Source organism: Orcinus orca, chromosome 7 (assembly GCF_937001465.1).
Source record: "Orcinus orca chromosome 7, mOrcOrc1.1, whole genome shotgun sequence".
Taxonomy (NCBI): Eukaryota; Metazoa; Chordata; class Mammalia; order Artiodactyla; family Delphinidae; genus Orcinus; species Orcinus orca.
Window position 1 is genome coordinate 80657960 of NC_064565.1, and position 27727 is coordinate 80685686.

At 34.6% G+C, this 27727-nt stretch overlaps 1 long non-coding RNA gene across 1 annotated transcript in view; it reads right to left on the reverse strand.

Moving 5' to 3' along the window:
• Positions 1–406: 406 nt before the first annotated feature.
• The window catches only part of LOC125964973 (uncharacterized), a 214740-nt gene continuing 187419 nt past the window's right edge, over positions 407–27727 (reverse strand). The window contains exon 3 of the long non-coding RNA XR_007478361.1: positions 407–451. This is a non-coding gene — a long non-coding RNA (uncharacterized LOC125964973). The remainder of the gene's footprint in view (positions 452–27727) is intronic.

Consider the following 27727-nt stretch of genomic DNA (forward strand, 5'->3'; position numbering starts at 1 on the left):
ATGCTTTATGTTAAACAATTTTCATTTGTTATTTTATTTCTATCTCAAAATGTTATTCTCTCCATTTTGTAGATGACAGAACAGCTTCTTTAGGGAAGTTATTAGCCTGTAAAGCTACTTAAATTATGATCATACAACCATTCAAGTGTTTAGCCCAGTCTTCTCTACATATATGGGGGAAACAAAGAATAAGTCATTTAAAAATGATATGTACAGAATATATTAGCAGTCAGAAAGACAAACATAAGAATTAGTAATTTTTTGAAGTCTAGTAGCCTATAAATATTTAGCTTACTGCAACCAATTTTCCACTAGAGTGAATATAGACCTCAGAAGTGCAATATCATTGGCAAAAAAAATTTAACTTGAACTGAGTTTACCAACCTCATCATATCCTAGGTTAGTGAAGCAACCAAAGCTGATTTTATTTTTTTCTTGTTTAGTGCCAGTACTAAAAAAGAAAAGAAAAGGAAAGAAAGGACAACTCAATGTCAGGTATATTAATTCATAAATAGATATTTTACAAACTGCTGCAATACAACTTTGTAAGCAAAACAATTGACAGTAAAAATGTAACATTTCTATTTAATATTGTATGTGTTATTATCAGTATAAAATTTATTTTGCTAAAAATGTTCAAAGAGATCTTTAAATTGTGTTTTGTGTTTATCCAGGAAGGTCAAATCACAGTACTTTCATTTTTCCTTTTTTCTGAGAACCCACTCATCAAGAGCCTTGGCATCAGTGCCTTGATGGCATTACCAGCTGCAATATCCTGACTTGTCTTTGAGAATTTTCTCTTATTTATACTGTAACCTCCTTACAATTTTTCATAGAGGGAAAAAGCAACACGGTAAAAAATCAGAAGTCTGACAGCCTCTGTTTGTTCAAAAATGACTGCTGCGAACATAAAAGGTCAGTATCTTTCTCATTGATTGTTTGAACAATAGCTGGACAGATTCTCAGGGTTCCATTTTCTCTTTCCCCCCAACTCCTTCAATCTGTGTCAATGCTTTGAAAAGCTTCAGCTTCAGAACAATTGTTCTCCAAGTCACGCTTTCCAAGGTGGGGTGGTATGGGGTATGGGAGGCCCTCTTAAAAAGGAAATACTGTCTATAATTCATTTTGCTCACCCACCATCTTAAAAAATAAACAGATTATAAGAAACTTATTGGTAAGAAACTTTAAAAGCTGACAACAAGAAACCAAAACCAAGAAAAAAATGAGAGATTAAAATACACAAAATACACCTTTTTCCCTCCACATCTCTTACACTCTTTCCTTTTCCAAGGGATTATATTGAATATCACTCAACAGAATGTGTCAGTTGGGTTCTTGATATGCTCAAAAGCATTACTAAAAGATAAAAATATAGTTTGAAGCAGAATAAAGCAAACTGAAATAACCCAATTTCATTACCCTAGGTTAAAGTAAAGAAAATTAAGAAACTAACTTAAACATGCAACCACCATGAAAAAACAGTAAAATGTTAAATTCAGGACTCGTATATTTAAATGTTTTAGTACGGAACTCATGCTTGACTTTACAATCAGCCTCCGTTCCTACCTGGAAACCTAACAGCACAAACTAGAATCCTATCCTTCCCTTTGTCAGTTGTGCCTTATTTTGTTGGTGAGAAATTAAGAGCTATCTGAATAGCGCAAAGATTCCTAATTAGCCTGTTCAGTTTATTTTAAATGTGCATATTATAGCATGATAGCAATAAAAGGATAATGAAAATGAGATATTTGGTCTACTTTGAAGGGAGAAGATAAATATCCCTCCCAGGGTTAAGAGCACTGGCAAAGGAAGAGCCCCAAAGGCTAAGCACTGAGTTAGATTTGAGGACAAGAAAGCAACAGTCCCCCAGGTCTCATTGAGAGAGCATCCACTCCCGTGTCAACTGTTATCACAGAGGAAAGATGAAAACTCATGGAAGAAAGTTCCCAAAGACACTTTCTACACTTCTGCATATCACCTACATAGAACAGTAGAGGTAAGGCTCAGACTTGGTGCTCTGGCGTATGGCCTAAGAGAATCTCGGAATTAACAATTCTTTCCTCAAAGGAAATACATAGTCTCACAGTGGAATGCTTAGTTGCTGTTTGAGTGCAACAGAAGGTCTTCAATTGCCCCACCCTCCACCAAAGTGTCTGTTAGATACTAGGAACAGGTACCAAAGAGCTTCCTGAATCATTTCCTGGGTGAAGCCTGGACTACTTATGTTTCAAACCAAACCAAGTTCTTTACTGTCTATCATATGGGTTTAGCATGTTGCTTGGAAATGTCAGGTGAGTAGCCATATGTGGCCTGTCAGTAGTACAAAAGTTCCCACAAGGATGAAAAAACAGCCTGCACAGGGGAGTTAAGATAACATCACTCTCTCTCTGTCCCCCGAGTTCTCTCTCACACAAATTCTGGGCCTTCTGTTTCCTGTGCATGACCTGAACACAAATTGCAATTTTCTTTTGTTAAGCAATTCTTAAATCAGCTCCTGCTAGGATACACATGTCTGACAAGCCCCAGGTCAATCCCAGGTGGTGCTGGGTGGCAGGAGTGATTGTGTCAGGGTAGTAGCACTAGCAATATTCTTGGTAGTGGTAAATATTTATTCTTTGTTCCGTTCTATAAAATATACTTGGTACTTGATATTCATTGTGGTTCTCACAGCAATCTAGCAAGATATGCATTCTTTTTTATTAATAAGGCAAATAAGCCACACCACTCAATCTGTTTATTTACTGGACTTCTTACCCCATCACTTCAGCTCTCTAAATTTCTCTCGTGGTGATCACTATTAACTGTTCAGTATATATGCAATCAACTTTTTTTCCTACCTCTTCATCTCCCTATCTCTCACTAAACTGTCTTCTCTTCCATGAATTATGTCCATCTAAATATTCCTGTGAATAGTTAGATCAAAACATAACATAGTTTTTTATCATATATAGAGATCATAACAAAGCACAGAGTATTTAGAACCTATATCTATATATATTTTATAACAGTAATTTTCTTTTTCTTTCCATGCTATGGGAAAGGCTAGGTATATAGGTCTGCAACTTGCTTTTACACTTATTTGATCATAGATGTTTCTCAAGGTGGTACACACAAATTACCCTATTTAAAGAAGACAAACATACCTACTGTTTATAATAGAGATGTACTACAACTGATATAAACATTCCTCCACAGATATATAGATTGAGATTTCAAGCAATGCTACAATGAACATACCCATATGAATCATTGTATTTTTCCAGGGATACATTCCCAAGCATTGATAAACTCTGCAAAAGTGTTGCAACAATCCAGATTCTCATCAACAGTGTGGAAGAGAGCTCAGTTTTCCATGCTCTTGGCAATACAACCCCTTAACTTTTTAAAATTTCGCCATACTAGGTAAGTTTTACCATTTGGACTTAATTTGTGTTACTTTCATTATCAGTAGTGTTGAATATTTTTCATGTGTCTTGAACATTTGTAATTTTGTCATTTCCTTAACTGCATAGAAACATCCGGTACCTACTTTCTGTTGCTTGGCTCATTATATATTATTTCATTTTATATTTTATATATATTATACATCTTTGTTATTTTACTTGTCCTGTCCTTTATTACATCAAGATTTTTTTGCTGATTATTTTTATTATTTCAAATAAATACTTATTTCAAATCACCCATGTCCTCTGATATATTATGGAAAGAGGAAAAGACAGGGGAAAGACGTTTAAAATACTAGTGACTCCATTACATTGGCTAATGTGGTAGCTGTTCAGAAAAAAACAGATTAACAACTTCTTTACACAGCTGGTTCATCTTTTAAAGCATACTTAAAACAACACAGATGAAGCATGAGGCTTTTTTTTTTTTTTAGCAGCCAGCATAACTGCTAATTTGCTTTCAAATTGCATTTTCAACTTTCTTTGGATTTATAAAAAAAAGTGCATGTCAACAGACCAGAATTAAAAAGGTGACAAACTGTGAAGAATTAAAAGTTCTAATTTAACAGATGAGCAATTGCAAATAACAAAATCTCAGACAAACACAATTTAATGAAAGGTGACATGCTGGAGATTTTTTGTTTTGTTTTGTTCCTTTTCATCAGGTAACAACAAATTAGTTTAGGAAGCCATACTAGAATGCCATGATTGGGATAACCAGCTCCTAGCCCGTGCTGTTAGCTTTGTTCTTTGTGTTTCCTGATATACATGACACTTCTTTTGTCCTAAGCAGATATTTTCTTCACTCAGATGTATCACAAGTTGTTCAAGTCCAGACTAGTTCTTATGTGTTATTGCTCTCAGATGCTATTCTTCTTGTGGTTCCCACTTCTGAAAATATATTTTTCTTAATGTCCAGAACTATAGAGGACCTCATGGGCACACAGTGAGAAAATATAAAAAGATTTTTTTATGGGACAAAAGTAATATTTTGTGACTCATCAAAAAGAACATGGATTCTGTCTTGCCTTGCAAACTCAGAGAAAGCATTAATTTAAATTGGGAAGGGGGATTAAATGTGATTAAGGAATGGAGAACAATTGAATGTGATTAAGGAAATTCTTGTAATATCAGAATGTACAGAAATGTTCTTTTTTCATTTGTTCAGGCTTCTAATAAATGTTTGCTGATTAATTAGACAGATATGTATCCACCTGTTCCTTGTACATTTATAAAGCAGTAAGAGCAAAACATTCATAATTTTAATGAGATTTGTATGCACAGCTCCCACTTACACGTTTGTAAATGTGCACCTATGAATGTTCACCGTCCATCCCAGCACACTGATTCTGAACATTCAAGCATGCTTTCCTAGTTTCCCTTATTGTCTATTCAAACAGTTTCTACATTATTTTAAAGAGATAACAGGAATTAATACAATGAGAAAATAAACCTCCAACGAATATCTTTTCTTTTCATTTAAATGAAATTACAGCTTAAGGTTTTCTTTATTTTCCTTTAACATACACTTAATTCCTCTATTTAAATATGTATTTGTGGTTGACCTTGCAGAATATTCTAATTATCATTTTGCAAACATAATAGTATTCTAATTATTTGTAAACATATTTTATTTGATATTTATTATACAAATTATATTAATTATATTGTTAAAATAATTATTAACATATATTTATTATAAATTACATTTATAATAAATACTTATGTAATATTTATCATCTAACAGAATAGTTCTCAACTGAGGGCAATCTGTCCCTCAGGAGATATTACCAGCTTCTAGAGGCAATTTTAATTGTCACAACTGGGGAGTTCTACTGGCCAGTAGAACCTCTAATGGGCAGAGTCAGGGATGCCACAAGGATCCTGCCATCCACAGAGCATTTCCCCACAAAAAAAGAGTTATCCATCTCAGAATGTCAATAGTGCTGAGGCTGAGAATTAAATTTATCTAAATTTGAGTTTGTGTTCATTTTCTAGAAGTGATGACACTATATACCTATGGCATAGAGTGACAGAAGATTAAAGAGGACTATGGAATGATATAGGTGGGTTTAGTTTCTTTGAGATTAATATCACCAACATTGTGAAGATAATGAATTAGAAAAACTTTGCCAGGCTTTGAGGTTACAAAGAAAACAAACTTAAAAAAACATAAGTTAACACATCATATAATAAGTATTTCAAATATATAAATCATTTCAGAAATAAATTTTGTCATTATTGATTGAAAGATAGAGTCTACAAAAAAAGTTTACCAATCAGTTAAATAAATTATTGAGGCAGGCTTTTTTTTTTTTTTTATTGGAGTAGAGTTGATTTACAATGTTGTATTAGTTTCAGGTATACAGCAAAGCGATTCAGTTATACATATACATATATTCATTCTTTCTTAGGTTGTTTTTTTTCTCATATAGGTTATCCCAGAATATTGAATGGAGTTCCCTGTGCTATACAGTAGGTCCTTGTTGGTTATCTATCTTATATATAGTGGTGTGTGTATGTTCATACCAAGCTCCTGATTTATCCCTCCCCCCATGATGTTCTATTCTGTAAAACAGAAAAATACAACTAAAATAGATTGTCTTGATATATTTCTGATCAATGAGAGCTAAAGTCTTTTTAATATCCTATATTAAAATAGCTATGGAGAAACTGGAAGCTGTCAGCTGACTGAGGACTTTCTTTCCTCCTACCCTAAATATTTTTTAAAGACTAATTTTTAGAGCAGTGTTAGGTTCAAACTTAGCAAAACTGAGAGGATGGTACAGAGATTTCCCATGTGCCCCTTACATCCACACATGCCTAGCTTCCAGCATTATCAAAATCCCCCACCAGAGTGGTACATTTGTTACAGTTGATGACACTGACACATCATAATAAGCCAAAGTCCATAGTTTACATTAGGTCTCACTCTTTCCAAAATATTTTTATAAAATGATTTCATAATGGTGCCCATATATAACAAATATCTTTTTTTAAGTGTAAGAATTTTAATAGTGAGTAAAAGAAGACAGAATCAAAATGATGGAAAAAACAACTAGAGAAATGAAAAGCCAATAGATGAACAGTTAAAGGACAGCTGTAATGGGAGAGTGGCTCTGGGAGTGTCCTGAATCAAATTCAACAAATCAGGAGAGGTCAAAAGGGATCTCTGGGGAAAATCACTGTAAGTTTGTATATGATGAAACTTAAATGGTTAATTGAAAGAACTAAAATATGAAATATTCTGGTAAAGTCTGTGAGGAAAAAAAACTGGAAACAAATATTTTTAGTTTCTAATGATAGTAACATATTATTTATCCAGTTATTATTTAAAACAGTCAGATGTGTTCACAGTGGATATGACAGCCATCCTATTAATTTTACCCCAGCTGCAGCATAGAGTTTTAATTGGTTTTCATCTCGTGAAGATTTTCTCTTTTTATCTTTTATTGTTGGGTTGAGAAGTGGTTGCCTGCACTACCCCACAACTCCCTGAATTTGTAGACAGTATTCCACGGCATAAACGTTTACAAACTAGGCAATTATTTTCTGAACCTATTTTTTTTTCTTAACACAACTTGCCAAACAGCAACTAACACACCACTAACACTCTGTTTTTCATCCTCTTTCTTAGAGCAATAAATTCCTTAGGTACACAATCTGCCTTCCATTGTACCACAGATGATATACCAGAGGACATCAACACGAAAAACTGAGCACTTGTTCTTTTTGTCTCATGCATGCCAAGAGTGACGCATAGTTTCTATTCATATTTACTTGGTCAAATCAATTCACAAGACCATATCTAACTTAACAAAGGCAGAAAAAATGGAATCCTATTATAATTCTATAAGGAGAAGACCTGGAAATATCAGTGAATATAGCTAATGATTACCACAGTCTCATTGATCCACACTAAATGTGAAATGTGAGCAAGTGAATTGAAGGAAAATCCTCCAGGACAAATGAAATCTGGAACCCAAGAATGATACCATCTTGGTTTCCAAATCTACATTTATATAATCAGAGAACTCTACTGTATAAACTTCTCTCACTAAGCCAACAATCCACCAAATGTTTATTGGGTCCTATTTTTAAACAACCATAATAGTACTGAATAATGGTAAAAGGAAAGTAGTAATATTTATGACATAGAGTCTCACAGTTTCACCAATGGCCACAAATAATTTTCTTCCGTAAGTAAATACAGCATTTATATTATATGACAAAATTAATTTTTATTTTATGGGTGGTATACTCCAATAAACTTATAAGCAATGCATTCCTATCTGAATGGGGAACATCTAATTTAATTGGAAGTCCAATTTAGTGGAAGATGTGGTACAATTTATCCCTCTACACCAAGTAAATATTCTCAGTCAAGTAAAATCGTCTTGTCCTTAGAGTCAAAGTACCATTATATGAACTGTTGTATTGCCTAGCTTTGTAAATATTTTTTGCTGTTAGTTAAAATTTAAAGTGTTTTTAAATAATAAACACTAGAAATATATTGTTAAATGATATTTGCTTTATCAATCATATCCTGATTCCAAAAAGCATCCAACTTGCACTTACATGTCTTTTGTTCATATTTAGAAAAGGCATAAAGTCCTACCTGAAGATAATTTTTAAAATTAAAAAGAAAACATGGGGCTTCCCTGGTGGCGTAGTGGTTGAGCGTCTGCCTGCTGATGCAGGGGACACGGGTTCGTGCCCTAGTCCGGGAAGATCCCACATGCCGCAGAGCGGCTAGGCCCGTGAGCCATGGTCGTTGAGCCTGTGCCCTGCAACGGGAGAGGCCACAACAGTGAGAGGCCTGCATACCGAAAGAAAAAAAAAAGAAAACAGTTTTTGAGTTGTTCTAAGTTTAAGAATGATAACTGATAATCTCTATTTTCTTCAACCACCATCACCCCAAGGAAGATGAAAGCTCTTACATGAATCACTCTCCCAGGTTTCTTATCTCCCTACCTAGGAATCAGTCCATCAACAACTCTTCCTTGAGCACTTTCTACATGCAAAAATCCTATCACATACTGGAGATACAGCCCTCATGGAGCTAATTTTCAATGAGGACAGACATTTTTAAGAATCATACTATATATTTATAAATACAAATTAACAGAAGTATTCTGAGAAGAAAAATAATTTGATGAGAAATAACACAAAGATGTAGGACGTGAAGCAAAGGCTTTTCTAAGAAAATAACATTTAAAATAAAATGTTTACTTAGGCAAGGTGTGGGGGAAAGAATATGTCAGGCAAAGGGAACATCATTTGCAAATGTTCAATTGTTAATTTCACCAGTGTGGAGAGGGAAAAATATCAGAAGTTCAATACCTAGGGACTAAGTCATATAGAGCTTCATAGACTGAGGTTTAAGTATTTTTAGATTTTAATACAGGTCAGAATTTTCTGAAAGGTTTTACACAGGGGAGTGAAATAATCCGATTTGTTTTGTAAATAATTCATTAGGTTTTAATGGGGATAATGGGCTGTGAGGAAGGAGAGGGATACAAATGGAAATGCTATTTAAGAGGTGCTCAGAGATATCTTTGAGAAAGGAGAGAGTGTCAGGAATTAAGATGATAGCAATAGAAGTAAGTATACAGATTCGAAAGCTACTTAATAGGTACACTTGGAATTTCTTAGTGCTTGTTAGGTGTGAATAGGAACAAAGAAAGAGGCTGCTATTCAGAAAGCCCAGTTCTGGAACCCAGCTAGAAAGCCTGAGCTTTACATTTCTCTTTTCTTAATAATTCACATTTCCTCATGAATTCTTCCATTACTATTTCATTTTTTTACGATACCTAATTTCTGGAATGTCTGATTTCTCTCCCCCCATGGCATAAAGGAAAGTTATTAGGGGATTTTGAAATCTACATTTCTAAGGATGTACCAATATATAGGTCTGCATAGCTGTAAGTCACGTGAATATCTTCACATGTCTGTAGTTACAACTGTTTACTATTATTTCATATGTTGAAATAATAAACAAAAATTATAAATAACTAATATAAAAATACTTGCTGAAGAAAGAGTCTAAAAGTGAGCTAAGCTTTCCCATCATGATGGATCTTTAGAATCAGTGAGATCCACTCTGCATGATTCTAGCTCCTGGGACTACCCACAGTGTGTCTGAATGGACAGAGAGACCTTATTTGAACCACATTAGGAGACAGCTATTGAAGAAGGTTAAAGGCAAAGATGACTCCAACGGTAGAGGAAAACAACAAGTAGTCTTAATTTTTCTTGGCATTAAAAGGGAGTTTTGCTAGAAGTATGTGGATTTATGCTTAAACACACTGAAAAAGACATATTATTATTTCCAAGCAAGTCAGGTATCCATCCCCACAGTACTCTATCAGGTCTCTCTTCCTAATTAGGAACTGGACCACCTCTGCCATGTTTCCTTTTAGCTGCTTGCACTTGCTTTATTATCAGTCTCTCCCCAAGGAGTCATAGTTTGGTTCCCTAAAACCAAGTCCCTTTTAAATTCTGCTTCTCTTTTCTGTGTATTTTGCGGTTAATTAATTGGGGCATAACCTGACCTGGATATCTGTCTTAATATAGTAATGTACTATGTGTTTTTGATAACTAGTGAAGGAAATGTAATTCTGTTTTTTGCTTTTAGCAGACAAATCATTAAATGAACTACTGAATATGCATCTTGATGGTACCATGAAAAGATCTATGAAATAGAACATCTACCTGATTTTCTCTTAGTTATTAATGATGTAAAGCCATCCATAATGTTACTTCCTGTCAGGCAAGAAGAAGAAAAAGTTATAATAAGAACATTCATCTCCATATTTATTACAAAGTAATAATTTAGAGGTAGTTACATTCTCTTATGAGTACCACTAGAGAGCTATTGAACTTTAAAAATTAGCAGCCTATACAATGGAATAATTACTCAGCCATAAAAAGAAATGAAATTGAGTTATTTGTAGTGAGGTGGATGGACCTAGAGTCTGTCATACAGAGTGAAGTAGGTCAGAAAGAGAAAAACAAATACCGTATGCTAACACATAAATATGGAATCTAAAAAAACAATAAAGAATCGTTCTGGAGAACCTAGGGGCAGGACAGGAATAAAGACACAGACGTAGAGAATGGACTCGAGGACACGGGGAGGGGGAAGGGTAAGCTGGGACGAAGTAAGAGAGTGGCATGGACATATATACACTACCAAATGTAAAATAGATAGCTAGTGGGAAGCAGCCGCATAGCACAGAGAGATCAGCTCAGTGCTTTGTGACCCCCTAGAGGGGTGGGATAGGGAGGGTGGGAGGGAGATGCAGGAGGGAGGAGATATGGGGATATATGTATATGTATAGCTGATGCACTTTGTTATAAAGCAGAAAGTAACACACCATTGTAGAGCAATTATACTCCAATAAAGATGTTAAAAAAAAATTTGCAGCCTGCTATAATAAATATTCAATTTCAATGTAAATGATTCCTCCAGAGCCTGCCATTTTAGAAATTTAGGAAGTCCGAAAGTCATGACACAAGAAGTAGTGTTAACAGGTGTTGTAAAGGAATCAGCAACCAATGATGTGGTCGGACATCCATAGAAACTGAGTTCCAGTACCATTACCAGAACTGATAGGTCAGGTGCAACTGCTCACTGCAAAAATGAGTCACTATAAAAAACAGCATTATAAATTTTGTGAAATTTAATTTCTGAATTTAAAACTTAATATTATAGGATACTAAAATAATCATTTAATGTAACTCATGAATTAATAATTCATATTAGGATTTGCATGAAGAACCTAATATGTAGGAAGTCATGATCTTAACTGTTTTCAAGTAAGGGCACACAGGTTTTGTGTCTCTGTTTTCAATTATATATCTGTACATTTTAATAATTTGGATCCATCTTACAGTATGCATTTTCATAAAACTAAAGTGCATTATAATACATAATATTAAACAAGCTCAATCTTTAGTCACATTACTTCAAATGAGTAGGCGTTCTGTATGAGTAATTGGAATTATCTTTTATAGAAAAGTATATTTATATTCCACAGTATGTTTACACATTTGAAAGGCATCTGATCTTAGGAAAAGTGTTATACACACATACACATACACACACACACACGTGTTAAGAAAACTTCTAGGAAATATGGCTGACTGAGCTGATGTGGAAAAACATCCACACTTAAACACAAATAAAGCTACACATAATATTGTGTTTTTAACAGCTAAGCTCAAAATTAGGAATATAATATCCTTAGTCAATGAAGAGATAATTCAAACCCATAGTGGTGACCAGCAACTCATGGCTTGTGGCTTATGCGAGTTTTAGAACAAGACATTGAGGGTAGGAGTAAGCATAGGAGAGGTTAGTGCCCATGATGGAACAGAAAAAAAAATGACTCCATAAGCTGTGTGGGGAAAGCAAAAAAGGAAAATAGCATTTTTCTGGCCCTGTACTAGAATGTTTCTTCATGCACAAGTGGGACCTCATTTACAGTACCCATGCTTTATACATAACACAAGCTGGTAAATGAGAAATCTCTTTCTCTCTTTTTCTCTCTCACTTTTTCTCTCCTCTCCTCTCCTCTCCTCTCTCTCTCTCTCTCTCTCTCTCTATATATATATATATATATATATATATAAAATATTGACAGATATATTATCACACATCTATACACGTATGTGTGTGTAAATTCATATATATATTACAATATATGTGTATAAGTATAGGTGTACACACACACACATATATAACAACATTTAATAAATTAACAGATAGGCGTTGCACATCAATGGCTAACACCACCATGAAAAGAAATCCATGGAGATATATTGTGCCTCCTAAAGGAAGAACACACCACCACCCATGAAGTAGACCTGACAGACAAAAAAGTCTTCCTGAGTCTTTTCAGTCCACTAGATCCAACTACTAATATTGCACAGTAAATATAGAGACTAGAACATATTAATCATATGTTAGAAGCTATTAATCGTATCATTAATCAATTAAGAGACATAATCAGCAATGTCTAGACTGTAGAAAATAATGCAGACCATATAACCTAGTTATTTCAAAAAATAAATTATAAGAGAAAAAAGAGACAGAGTGAAAAATCTATAAATTAAAGGAGATAAGTAACATACAAACTAATCACAATATGTGGACTTTATTTGGATCCTTAGGCAAATAAAATACTAAACACATATGACATTTATAAGATAACTGGACATTTTATCATTGACTAGATATTTGATAATATTAAGAAATTATTTCATTTCTTATATTTAAAGGGTATTCTTTATTTTTAAGAAGGAAATACTGAACGGTTTATTAAGAAATTATGGAAATTTCTTTAAAATAATATGAGAGGGGAGAAAATGAGTGAGATAGATGAGAAAACACCAGTCATGTGACGGTAACTGTTGAAACTGGGTGATAGATATTTGAAAGTTCACTATATTATTCAGTCTATATTTGTATGTTTGAAGTATAGTTCATAATAAAAAGATTAAGAATAAAATAAAATTATATATTTGGAGTGGTAAAATTTATTTGAAATAGGACTATAGTACACTACAATAAAAAATAAATGGTGGGCTTCCCTGGTGGTGCAGTGGTTGAGTCCGCCTGCCGATGCAGGGGACACGGGTTCGTGCCCCGGTCCGGGAGGATCCCACATGCCGCAAAGCAGCTGGGCCCGTGAGCCATGGCTGCTGACCCTGCGTGTCTGGAGCCTGTGCTCCACAACGGGAGGGGCCACAACAGTGTGAGGCCCATGTACTGCAAAAAATAAAAAAATAAAAAAATAAAATAAATGGTAACTCAAGATATTATAATACAGACCATTCATTAAATAAAAAATAAAATATGTTAATCATTTTTAAAGATTAAATGGATAATTTAACCCTTTCAAAGGCAGAAATTAAACTCTACACACTTTATAGGCCTCACAATTCTTGCCACGTAATAGTCACTGAATAATAATAATTTGATTTTATTTTTCCATATCAGAATATGAAAGAGACTTAGATGCTACAAGAGTAAGACATAATCCGTGAGAAATCCAAGTTGTATCTTCCACTTAATGATTTAGAAATACAGGTATACTGATAAATGTGAGTATTCTTATAGCCAGAAAAAAGTAATGTTTATGTAAAAGTGAATTTTAAATATTTTTCATTAAGATGTTCATTAAGATGTTCTTTAAGGAAAATCAGTTAATATAAATTTCAGAATTGAAACATGATCCATTATTTTGAAAAAAGAAAACTACAATAAGCTAGAAGAAACTCATTGCTAACCTTATCTGAGAATTCTTAGGCTGCCTATAAGCCAAGTTTCAATCTCTTATGGCATCATTCATAAACCACTAACCAAAATAACCACAAATGAGTGAAATATAATGAAAACATGAGCAATGAGCTTGATGCATTTTTTAAAAAGTAAATCATGTCAAGCAAACTCAATTACTTTCTCAATTGAAATACATAATTCATGGATGAAGTGAAGGTAGTAGATGTGATAGATTTATATTTCATAGAGTTGATGTAATGACTGAGAATTATGATTTGAAAAAAAGATCTAATTGTCTTACATGAGCTAGCATTTCATACTGAAAATTGAAACACCAATTAAATCTGTTGATAGAATGGATGGATAGGGTCTACAAATTAGTAAGCAAGTCAACTCATAAATTCCTCCCTTATGAACCTTTGGTGAAAGATGACACACTGAGCTCTGCCATACCTCTCAAGTTCTCTAAAGACAGAAACCGAGACCAGGTAATCAAGGAACTGGGTGCAATCCAGGTGAAAAAGTAAATTTAAGCTAGGTAGGTCACCTGTACCCTTCTTCTTTCACTGAAGCTTTTTAATCATGGAATTTGAAAATATCTCTTGTCTCCACCTTTCCTGTAACTTTGAAAGAAAGCTCTAATAAAATCAGTGTCATTAAATGTTGGTAGATGAATGTGCTATGCCTCCTAGAAGGTTTGATGATATTTACATTTGAAAAAATTAATAGATAGAAAGCCTCTAAATTGGAAAGAAAAAAGAAAAACTACCTTTATACATTATCATATATGAAAAATCCTAAGGAATAAACACACATACACACACACACACAAATCAGAACTACTAAATTATTTCAGCTAGGTTACAGGACACAAGATCAATATATAAAAATAACTGTATATCTATACACTAGTAATAAAAATAAAATTAATTAAAATTTTTCATTTATAATAATATAAAAACTAATAAAGTAGTTTGGAATAAACAACAAAAAAGGTGCAAGACTTAACACACTGAAAATTATAAGGCATTGGAGAAAACCTAAAAACAATGGAAAGATACTCCACATTCATGGATTGGAAGAATTAATTGTGTTAAGATGGCAATACTACAGATTCAACACAACCCCATGAAAATTGGAGCTGGCATTTTTACAGAAATTTACAAGCTGATCCTAACATTCATATGAAAATGCAAGGGACCCAGAATAGCCAAAGCAATCTTGAAAAAGAAGAATAAATTTTGGAGACTCACATTTCTTAGTTACAAAACTCACTACAATACTACAGTAACCTAGGCTGGTACTGGCATAAGGATAGGCATATCCTTATGGGAGGGAACTGAGAGTCTAGAACTAAACCTTTACATTTATTTAGACAAGAGAGCCAAGACAAACAAATGGGGAAAGAATAGTATTTTTCAACAAATCATGTCTAGACAACTGAGTATCCACATGTAAAATCAAGGGATGATTTGCTAATAGTGAGTTTGCAGATGTTCATAAGGGAAGACTATTTTTGGACCAAAAGCTTACTAGAAGTTCTTAAAATCAAACTCACTAGTAAGCTAAAAGAATGGATACGCAGAGACTTATGCACCCCTCCATACACTGAAAAGACATTTTGATGTCTCACAATCAGCACTTCCACTGATTGTAATACTTCCCACTCTGGCTTTCTACGACACCCCTGAAAAAGCATGGCTGCCAGAGCAGTACCCATCTCTATGGCTAATTGCCTTAATTTCCCTACTGTGAGTTAACATACATTTTATATTTATTCACTCTGCCTTGCACATAGTAAGAGCAAGTAGGTCACTGATGTAGGTATTTGTCTATTTATTCACTCATTCATCCATTCATTCATTTAGTCAGTAAGCAATTATTGCATAAGTTTTCAATATCCTATATTATGATTTAGGAATAATAAATGTTTTAAGACCATAAGAATGTAAATTCCATGAGATCAGGGATTTTATCTTTTATCATCGTGCCCCCATGTCTAGAACAGTACCTTAGTAGGCACTCATTGAATATTTGTTAATGAATAAAAACAGCCAATACACTTTGAGCACTAGTATGTAAATCTCTGTTCTAAGTACTTTTATCTTTTTAAATCTCACAGCAACCCTTTGATAAAGATACCATTATCCACACTTCACACTTGAAACTACAGTACAGAGAATTTAAGTGTCTTGGACAATATCACACAGCTGGCAAATCTATGTTCTAACCAAGACAATCTGACTCGCAGAATTCAGAGATAATATAGACTACTTAGGTGTTCCCAACGTAGTTGGTCACGTAAAATACAACTATACACAGTGCAACCACATAAAATCAGACGAGTATGAAATCAGTTCCTACTTACTTCCCAATTTCAAAACTGCTATACACAAATACAAAATCTGCTGTAGAAGTGAAAAGAGAAAAAGTTATTGGCCACAAGAAGTAAGATAAATCAGTAAATTAATCAGCCCATTGGTGCCTGTGAATTCTGTTCATTTGCTTTATTAAAAACCTGGATATTTAGTTAGGTGGAATTTTCTTTTCCTCTACTGGAAAAAAATCCCTTTTTTTCTCTAACCAAAAAATTAAGACCCCTCTTATATTTATCTTTTTAAAAAGTGCAGTCTATTTACAATAACACAGTTTATAAAAGGTAATAAACCTAGCAAAAAAAAAATGTGCTTCAAATGTGTCAATGCTTCTTTAGCTCAAGAAATACAATTTCTAGTCATTAGAGTTTAAAATGTGTTAATACTTAACATTTTAAAGAATTATTATATTTTGTTTAAATATCTTGTTTTAAAAATAGAATTGAGATATCTGCTGAGAAATGTTAGGGACACCCCTTTGATACTCCCTTGTTTTAAATTTTGTTTGTATCTATAACCTTGTAAGTACTGAATTGGGTGACTCCATTTTGATTACTATAGGTTCATAAAATCTTAAGACTGTAAGGGACCTTGAGAGGTCGTTTACATACCTACTCTCAGGAGGCACCCTACTTAACTGTCCCTGACAAATGTGCATCTATTCTACTTTTAAAGCTGCACTGCAAGAAGTTCATATAAATTAATCACACACATAGCTCTAGAGAATAGAGAGCTCAGAATGGCACTCCTGATTTAACCAATCAAATTATTATTGATTGCATCAGCACTTCCATGGTTCCGACTGCTTTTTGCTTATAAATCAGTAGCATCTTAAGGACTCAAAATTTTCATCTACTTCTGAGGATGTAAGAGATCACTCCTCACTAGCATTTTTACTAACCAGACCAAGTTAGTAAAAGAAGAAGAGAAGCCAAAACAACTGTACCATTAGGGAATGCAAACTGGCAGTAAGTAAACTAGAATCCCTAATTCCAAATGATATCTTAAAATGGAAATCAGTAAAAGTCATGGTAAATATGGATATATATAAAATGCATTCTACTAAATGAATGCAAATACTGATAAAGATTTTCCCTACTTTAACTTTATATGATCTTTCCCTGTGGCCTTACTTCTATTGCACACATCATTCATTAGATTATGAAAACCATTAATGTCAAGAAGCAGAACAAAATGAATTCACTGAGGGGCTGCTATTAGCATATCAAGCAGCTATTTCTCACTAAGTATTCCTGACAGCTCTCATTACATATGATGGATGAACTTTATAAGTAGTAGTAGGTTTCTGAGGAAAATAAAATCTTTAGGCGTACTACAATGTGTGGCTGAATAACTAGCAATCATCTTTCAACAGTTTATATTTTTCCCTTTTTAATGGGAAAGGGTTATAAAATTCACAGGTAGGTTAAATGCCCGAGTCAAAATTCATTTAGAAACTGCAAGTCTAATTTATGACCTGAATATTTTAAGTGCTTTTAGTTAAGATACATTGGAGCTAGTCATCCAAATACTCTACAAACATAGGAAATGACAGTAAACTGAGAAAAGCAGCTGAAAATCAGAATTTTGGTAGCCATTGGTATTAGAAGGACTTAGAACAAGCAGGGAAACTCAGAACATTGGCTAAAAGGCAAAAATGTGATATTACTCCTTATGTTTTCACTAGAGCTTTAAGAAAACACTACAAACCTTTATAATAATATGAGTATAAAAAATAATAATAATTACAACAATATTGTTTGCTTTCCCAGCTCAAGTGAGAAGGGAGCATTGTAAGCCCAAAGGTATAACCATGTGACTCCCAGGCATTATATTATATACATCAGATTTCACAAACTGCGGCATAGATTGAATCCAGCCTGTAGAAGTATTCCATTTAGTCTGCACACTGTATTTTTAAAATTCATATTTTCAGCATTTAAAAATCAAGGGATTTCTTATAACTGTCTAAATTTCTGGTTACTTCTTAAAAATTTAGCAACAGTTGGCGGGAGCATCAGCATTTATTCACCCTTTTGCCACAAACTCCTCTCCATAGCATTCCTTGATGGGTAAGCAGAGCATCTGTTGTCTTTTATCATTAAGATAACACCATTATTTTTCTGATGGTAGAGAAATAGGTCTCTATGAAATGTGGAAAAACAAACAATAAACCGAGAGGTATATCTAAGTCATTGACTTAGGGTATCTAGTCTGGACTTATTTTAACTTTACGAAAGTGTTTAATATAATCTTTTAACATGTTAATTTCTTATTAACAATAGGAAATAAATTAATGTTCCAATAACAATATAGAATCGATTTTTACCTTAATATTATCTATATACCCTAGTATATGTTATACTTTATATATATGTGTGTATATATATATATTATGTGTATATATATATAAAATATATATTACATATATATATATATTCACTACAGCTGTGTTTTCGAAATTGTAAAAAAGTAATTGTATGTGCACTTGTAAGCTACATAGACAGAAAACAAAATGTTTCAGTTAATCATATACACATTCCAAACATTTGGGTTAGTCATCCTGTTGACTAAACAAAACAACACATCTATATTGCTGAAAGCCTTTCTAAAACCAAAGAATTGGCCCTAACTCTCTTAACTATGTAACTTTAAAAGTACCCACTTATTCATAAAGAGGCTTACTTTTTCAGCCAAAGATAGTTAAGTACTGGTTAATTATTACTTTTATTATTTCAGTAATGTATTCCTTGGAAAGGAATATTTAAAGATGCATCTTTTTCATTTTTGTCGTTAGAATAATCTTTAGGAATTACTTCCGGATAAACTATATTCTAAAAAATTCATAGATGTTAATTTATCAACACATAAAACTATGTTTAGACTGAGCTAAAATAAACTTACATTAAAAGAAAAATAAAATTGGTTAATAAAATGCAATCTTATTTTCCATCCTCTTGTCCTATTTTACTTTTCTTTTGGGGGAAAATGTATTTCGAATGCCATACAGAAACAGAGAGCCAATGAACACCTACTTAAGCATTTTACAGTGAGCATCGGTGTCTTATATAATGTAGTACCATCACTAGCACATAAAAATCTCAAATTTTCTTTTGTCTTATTGACAAAGACAGCTGGATGACAAAAATTCAGGTTTAAGCTCACAGAGGAAAAGTAAACTTTGATGATATATAATATCAAATTGCACATAAACACCCCTTACTATGAACAAGAAGAGTGCTAAAGCTTTTAGATTTATGAAGAGAATGTAGAGCAATGGAGTTTACAACAGAGAATGCAAAAGGAAAATGGAATTATTTCAACTAACAATGTTTTCACACCCCAGCCTAAATACTACCAATGCTAGCGGTGGACAACTGGAATACTTCTGACTATTTAGTGCTTCCCTGCAATAGGATATAGACAGTAACTTCATTTTAATAAATGTGCAGTGGATATTCCTCTTCATCCCATGAACTCAGTTACACAAGAAGTACCCATTATACATATAAATCTGAGCTCTGGTCTAGTCAGGCTAGTGAAAAATTTGGAGAGACCTAGACTGAGTATAAAAAATAGAAGACAGGCTTCTGATCTTCAGTTTATCAGATTTGCTAGCCTCGTCTTCCATCTCACATCTGAAATTCAGCAGCACCTGATTTGGTGCCCCTTTAGAAGTGTGAATTTCTTTGCAGACCCTGGAAAACCAGGGTTTTCCAGAGTCTAGCCTCCCCCAGTGTAGTGAATGTTACTTCCAAGACTCATGAATGATACTAGGTATCCTTCTGTGTAGAAAGACATCTTACAGGAAATGGAGCATCGATCCCAGAAAGCTTAATTAGGAACAATGAACATATATGTTCAAGTAAGAAGAAAAATATTTACCAGGGGCTCCCAGGTCCCATTCAGGAATATTCTTCCTGAGAATCTCCAGAAAATAATATTATTTTTTAAAAAATGGGTTATAGAATTCATTTCCTCCCTGATTTCTCTCTATTTCCATTACCCTGAATTATTTGGCTACACAAAACAGAGGGAGGGAAGGAGTTATCAATAAGCAAATCATAATCAACTACTTCTGCAACCACCATCCTATGGTCTGGAGATGGACAGAAGTAAATAAGGCATGGATATGCCATTAAGAAACTTTATTTCACAGATGCAGGTAGAAACAATTAACTGCAATAAAGGCAAGAATTATACTGAAAAAGTTTCAAATGTGTTCTTAGAAAATAGAAGGAAAAAATAACACCATCTTGGGGAAGCATGAGACAACATAGCATCACGAATAACAAATAGGAAATCAGCGCTGTCTTTTCTCTCCCTGGTCATTTCCCCAGGGATGTTCACCATGGAACGGTGTAGCTTCACATCAGGACCTTTTGAAGTAGGACGGAATTAAATGTAGACTTAAGAACAAATATTTGATGAAAATACAATTCAGCTTATTTTATAGAGTCTTACAATTGTGTATAAACTACTCATTATTTGAACATTACTTTTCTTTATTATAGATTACTCCCTGTCATAGGTCATAACTTTTTTCTACCATAGATGATAGATAGACAGGTAGGTAGTACATAGATACATAGATAGATAGATAGATAGATAGATAATTTAAAATGAGATTCTGGAACTCCATTCAAACTTGCATAGTTCTGAGAAATAAGTGCTGGAAAATTTTTTTTTTTAATATTGGGAGGAGATTTAAAATATGCTAATAATTGTTCTCTCTGGGTAGTGGGTTTGCATGCAGTTTTTTTTTCATTTTGTTTTGTTTTTTACTTTTTATTTTGAAATAATTTAAGATTCACAAGAAGTTGCAAAAATGACAGAGTCTTTATTTACCTTCACCCCACTTTCCCCAATGAACATCTTACATCTTATACAACCACAGTACATTTTCAAAACCAGGAAATTAACATGGACACTAACTAAAACTGCAGAATGTATTCAAATTTCACCAGTTTTTACGTGCACAGAATTTGTAGGTAATTTTAATTTTCTTAAATTTTTTGGCTTTTCACTTTTTTTTTAAATGTGCATAGGTATATGTAAGAAGATAGGTATGATGCAAATAAATATTACTTGCCCATTTTCTTTGCAGAAATGCCTCAACTGAGGTTTCCAAAGTAATATCATATGTCATATACAATCATGTTTTAGGAACAGCCATATCCATTTTGATCACTTTTATATCCTTCCATATCACTAAGATAATTTAACAATAATTTCAGGATTTCCACAATGTTAACCATTCCATTGAAACACTGAACTTGTATGACAAAGCAGTTTCCATTATTTAATATCTTAGCAATTAGGATTAATGTCATTATTTATGCATGCAAAACTGAAATATCCACACTGTTTTAATGTTTTGGTCAAATTTGATCATCTTCTTTCAAGGAAACTATGACTTATATGAACAATAAACTGAGCCAGGGTTATTTTACTATTTGACATTTTGAAGAACTGATTTTTACTTTGCCTCTGATTTTCTTCTCACTTTTTTTTCAGAGATTTTCTCATGAAATGAAATGCTGCATTATTCATTCATCAACAAGTGTTGAATGAATGACATGTGAATGACAGTAGAGGAGTTAAAAAACATGATTAAGGTGTTATTCTTGCTGTCAAAGAGATAAAATGTGCACATAGATTACTGTAATGCAAGAGAGAAAGTATTAAGAGGCACTTAAGAGAAATGTAGAGAGTTCAGAGAGTTCCTTCCAATAAGAGAAAAGTAAGCCCAGTGGGAGGTTGTAGCACACTAAAGCGTTAGAGCACAAGCTCTTGTGCTGGATATAAACGCTCTGTTCCTTATTTGCCTTAGAGGAAACTTAGCTTTCTCTCTGGGTCTCATTTTTTCTAATCTGTAAAATGGGAATAATACTAATATATACTACTTGAGGTTGCTGTGTAGGTGAAAGAAAATATCATATGGAAACACTTAGAAAGTACCTGACACATATATTTTACCTAATCCAACAGTGTTATGCATAATATTGGTTGAGAAAAAAAGGGGCATTGAGACTGCCCATTATGATAGAATTTGTGTGAAAGTTCTGAGCAAGCACTATTGTCCTGACCAAATCCTTTGTAAAATTTTTCTCTCCCTTTTTCACTATACACAACATATAAACAAGAAATTAAAATTCACTTTGTATCATTAGTTCTGAAATATTCTTTCATTCTTGTTTTTTTTTAATTTCTGTAAAAGCATTTCAAACTATTTCTATGGTTTTTCTCACAATGTTCATGTCTCCTGAGTGTTTTTCACTGCAATTACATTTAGAGGCAACCTTGGTTGGTTTGTATCGGGACAAGAGTCTGAGGAAAAAAGAGATAAAGATTCTAGAGGGCCTTTTGGTTTGTCTTGATTCTGATGATTCTAAAAAATTGCTATAAATTGCTTTTTGTCGATCTTGCACCCTCCTTCACATTGTTAGACATGCACGTGTCCATATCCTGTTAGACATGCACGTGTCCATATCACATTGTTAGACATGCACGTGTCCATATCCTGCACCTGTCCATATCCTGGGTAGGATCGCAGATCACTGTATTGCAGGTGTGGCCATGCCCTCTGCATCTGCTGGAGCCACAGTCCCTGTAGACTAGGGACTGTGCTCTCCTGGACTGAGTAAAGAGGACGACCCTCAACAATACATGTACATTTGCTGCTCTTTCTCTTCCCTTGCAAACTTGAATGGCACTTACTGAGTAGAAGGAAAAAAGAATCAGTGATGAGAATATGGCCCAGGGATAATTCGTGCTGAGTGTATTCAAACAACTCGAATTCAAGTGGGTGTGTTTCCGCCTCATCACAGATCTCCTTAAACTCTGCTCCCAGAACCTTGTCCAGTAGTGCTGTTTCAGAAAAGTTATCTTCAGAAAGTTTTCAGAAAGAAAAAATAAATGGTATTATCGACAGTGTGGGTTTGGGGTGAGACAAAGAGTGTCCCTAAATGTTGCATGAAACAAAAGCTTTCAAAAAATGGCAGTTTGCTATAAGATACTGGATTTTCTTTGCCTTAATGGAATTAAAAGGCAACTTAATGGACTCTTTCCACCTGAGCAATTTCAAATTTTCTCAAAACTCTTTAACAATTTTAGAAACACATTCTTCAGAATCCATTGCAAGTTTATTAAGCAATTTAATAATAAAAAGGAAACAAGGAAAATAAATCAATGGGAAGATTTTAGCCTAAAAACATTATCTCAACAGCATTATATCTGCAATATAACCACTCATATGTGGTGGCTTGTTAGCAACTGTGGTCGTAAATCTTAGCGTCCAGGGTATTCAGAGAGGATGATATACTGCTGGTAGCTATCTATACACAAATACATTATCTTTTTTTTTTTTTTTTTTTTTGCGGTACGCAGGCCTCTTCCGCTGCGGAGCACAGGCTCCGGACGCGCAGGCTCAGCGGCCATGGCTCACGGACCCAGCCGCTCTGCGGCACGTGGGATCCCTCCGGACCGGGCCACGAACCCGTGTCTCCGGCATCGGCAGGCGGACTCCCAACCACTGCGCCACCAGGGAAGCCCAATATATGATCTTTTAATCTATGAACTGTAATCACTCCTCAGAACTGATGCTTTGAAAGCATCCTCCGTAGACAATTCACTTATGCATAACTTTCACTATGCCTTAGGTAGTAATTTCACTCCTTATCTGAGAGAATGTTACAGCACTGATTGTGTTCACTCAGCTTTCAGAGACCAAACCCTAACTGCTTTCCTACCTTTACACAGTCACACACTTGCCGCTGGCACTACCGATGGCCACCTGAAATCTAAGCCCTCCTCCCTGTTCTCAAAGCCAACCCTGAGTCCTGACAGGAGGAATAAACTACATCTAGCACTGGATTCCAAGGCCCACTTTCATGAGGTGTCCCTAACTAGCTTGTCAACTTCATAGAGCTGCTAACTGGGCTCCTTCCTTGCCCTCAGGTACCAATTTCCTTTCTTATCCAGTTTTTTTTCAGTTTGTATCAGTGGGCTTCAGTTTTACTTCTTATCCCAGTGGAATTTCAGTAATTTGGGGGTGGTCATCTACTGAAATAGTGGAGATGTGACCTTTGGCACCAGGCACACCTAGGTTAGGATCCAGCCAGTACTGGCCATGTGAATTTAAGCAAATTTCTAAATCAGAGCCTTATTTCCTCATGACATAGAGGCTGTCATGATTAAATTCGTTGATATAATGTGTTTTATGTTTTTATGTGGTACTAAAAAGTACCACATGATGCCAAAAAAATTATTAGTTCCCTCTCTTCTTGCCATGACAGCAACTTCTAGATAGCTGGACAGCTGGGGCACCACTACACATGGATAGGTATGCCCAGTACTGAATGCAGGGATTTCAGAGTGCCCTCCTTCAGAGTGTCAAAGATAAACAGCTAGATACTAAAGTGGTAAGGACAGATTTTAATCAGTAATATACCGCTGCAATGGGAAAAAACTGTCCAAGGTGGACTAACTCAATAGAGTCAAGGAAGTGAAAAATTACAAAACGTGGGAAAAAGGGATGATGGTCTATGTGAAACCCATATGAGTTTGCTAACTGGTGCTTATCAAAATTAGGTTCCTACCCTCTCACACAGACTGGGAAATGGAGCCCTATCTTTAGCTGTTTGCGGGAACAAACAGTAAACTCTTTTAGCAGCTTGAGTTTTCTCAGGCAAGTTCCTTTAGGATCATCCTTTAGGGTCATCCTGTGAATGCCTCCTTGTGCTATATAAAACTGTAAGGGTTTTGTTCAAGTCTTTACAGGCCAAGGTTGAAGCTTAGTTAAGAAAGGGCTCAGAGGGCTTCCCTGGTGGCGCAGTGGTTGAGAGTCCGCCTGCCGATGCAGGGGACATAGGTTCGTGCCCCGGTCCGGGAAGATCCCACATGCCGCGGAGCGGCTGGGCCTGTGAGCCATGGCCGCTGAGCCTGCGCATCCGGAGCCTGTGCTCCGCAACGGGAGAGGCCACAGCAGTGAGAGGCCCGCGTACCGCAAAAAAAAAAAAAAAAAAGAAAGGGCTCAGAGAAGCTTGCCTAGAGTTTGATCAGGAGAGAAACTTGTTACTCCTCTGCACCCCTCTTCCTTTTTATATGCCATCTGTTGAAATACAATTCTTCAGCCTGGTCCTCACCACTACACTGCCATTTCTAAAGAACCCAAAGAATGTTGTAATTTCTGAAAGAGTGGTTCTCCGTCAGCCTATGCTTCGCCTCTTAGCTCGAGCAAGCCAAAAACCTCGCACTTCCTATCAGGTATCTGTCTTAAGAGCTAAATTTCTGCTTCCCTGTGTCACTACAAATGCCTGGGCTGACTGCCTTAAACCATGAGACAGAAAAAACATTCTTTATTTGCTCAAGTCTGTTTGTGACAGCCAATTTTGTCCACCAGTAACTATCTAGTAAATAGTACATCTGTAAATTGTGTTTCAATATATATATTTTAATTCTCAATAAATTATATGTTTATATCTTAATTGAAGGCCTAAATAAATGATTTTTTGTGATTTGTCATCAGTCTTAACTTTTAGAGTCTAATATTCCTAACTGGAAATACGTGTATATGTATGTGTATGTGTGTGTGTGTGTGTGTGTGTGTGTGTGTATATATATATATATATATATATATATACACACACACACACACAACTCTTTGAATTAGAATGCTTTAATTGTGGCCTTGATTTTTTTTAAAGTGTACACAAAAGTACATAATGTATTCAGTAGTCATTTTTCCCATTTTGGAACATCAGCTTAAACTGGGGTTTCAGCCAGTATATATGTAACATATGCACGATTAATAAATACACAGTGTATTTTCTTTCCTTTTTTTTTTTAACTAGGCAAAGAATTTTATTAACTGAGGTCAGAGAATATGTTACACAACCAAAGGGGCTCAAAAGTTCTGTTCAGTTTTAGGTGAATCTGGTCAGCTCTCATTTCACCTGGATCTGATTTAAAGACTTCTCTCTCAAGCTCATCCCTGTAGGGCAGACTCGTATCTGGCTCCTCAGGTATCAGTGTATAAGCCCCAACCTCCTGTAGGGTGCCATTATAATCCTTTTTAGCTCCAGAGCAATTCTGTCCTGTGAGCCTAAGACATCAGATAACTATCATTTCCTAAGCTATTAAAATAAAGGCTTTTCAGCTTCCTCAGGTGCAGAATTGGAAAGAAGCCTAGAAGCCTGGAAGGCTTACCTGTCTGGCTAAGTCCCACGATCTATCAATTAAATGCAGAATGGTTTATGTCACCAGTGCTCAATGGAATCTAATTTGTCATTCGAGCCTCTTAGCGCCATAGTCTCTATCTTCTGGTTTTTTGCTATTAAGTCTATTTGTTGCTGGTTTCCTGTTTCTTCTCCTTAAGTAGTACTATAATTAATGGATGCTATTGTTTCTCAGACTCTCCTGGGTTGCCGCTTAATCATTTTTACTTTGTATATTAAAGATAAGGAAGTTTTAGAAATGTCATTAAATTGCTGCAACCCTACACCATTGCAGACAGCTATAAGCAGGTTACACAGTTTAATAATTACAGGTGGTAAGTATTATTATGGCAACTAAAGGTAAAAAGCAAACGTCTCAAATTAATTTTATAGGCTCCATATATAGAAAAATATTCAGGAACTTTAAAGGTTCAAGAAAAATGCTCTACTACATTTGCACAAGTATTATTTAGACAAAGCGTTGACAACTGGAAGGATCTGGAAAAGAAGGACGTGCATGTGTTCTGTGAATGGTAGCATAGCTCCCCAAGTGAGTCCAATATAGTCTTTCTCTCTCTCTGCCCCCAGCTTCTTTAGAGAATAGACACATCATAAGACCAGTTTAGGAATGCTTTAAAGCCAACACTTCTCCATAAAGTCTCATCAATCTATATAGCTTTCATAAGCTGTGTTAAGTCTGACCATAAAATTTGCTGTTGTCTGAACAGCAAAGCATACATGGCCAGGTCATAATGGGATGATCCATGTAGCAAGAAAAAAGGTCATCTTAGATGACACGTCGATATTAAACAAGCTCCCTTTTACCATCAAATTAATAAAATAAACATGTTTTCATGAAGATCTTTCAGGAACTATAAGTACCACTTGTTCTAAATAAATAAATATTGAAAAATGGTTAGAAATTTCAAAGTAATGAAAGGAAAGGCATTTTGTCTGCTGTCTGTCACTGGCATAGTTAAATGATATTCATCCCACAAAGAAAGGAAACTAGTAAAATATTTCTATTAATTCATTCTATTTTTAAAAATCATATTACCACTATGATTAAGAAGAATATTTAATGCATTTGAAAAAAATATCACAGTCTCTTTGCTAAGGAATGCTTTCTTGCTGAATAGAACCTGAGAATGTCCTGTTGGACTATTTCTAATTAAGGGACGATAAGTTTTAGCTGGAGAAGAACACAGGTTTAAAGGTGCTAATAGCAAAGAGTTTACCTCTCCTATTCAGCTTCCCTTTATCTTTATAACTTTGGGTTTTAACTACATATTATAATTCTGAATAATATAGTTGTTTAGATATAATAAGAAATTCTGAGACATCGATTAAAGATGTTCTTTACACTGATCATGTAAAGGGTAATTTTTAGAGTAAGTATTAAAG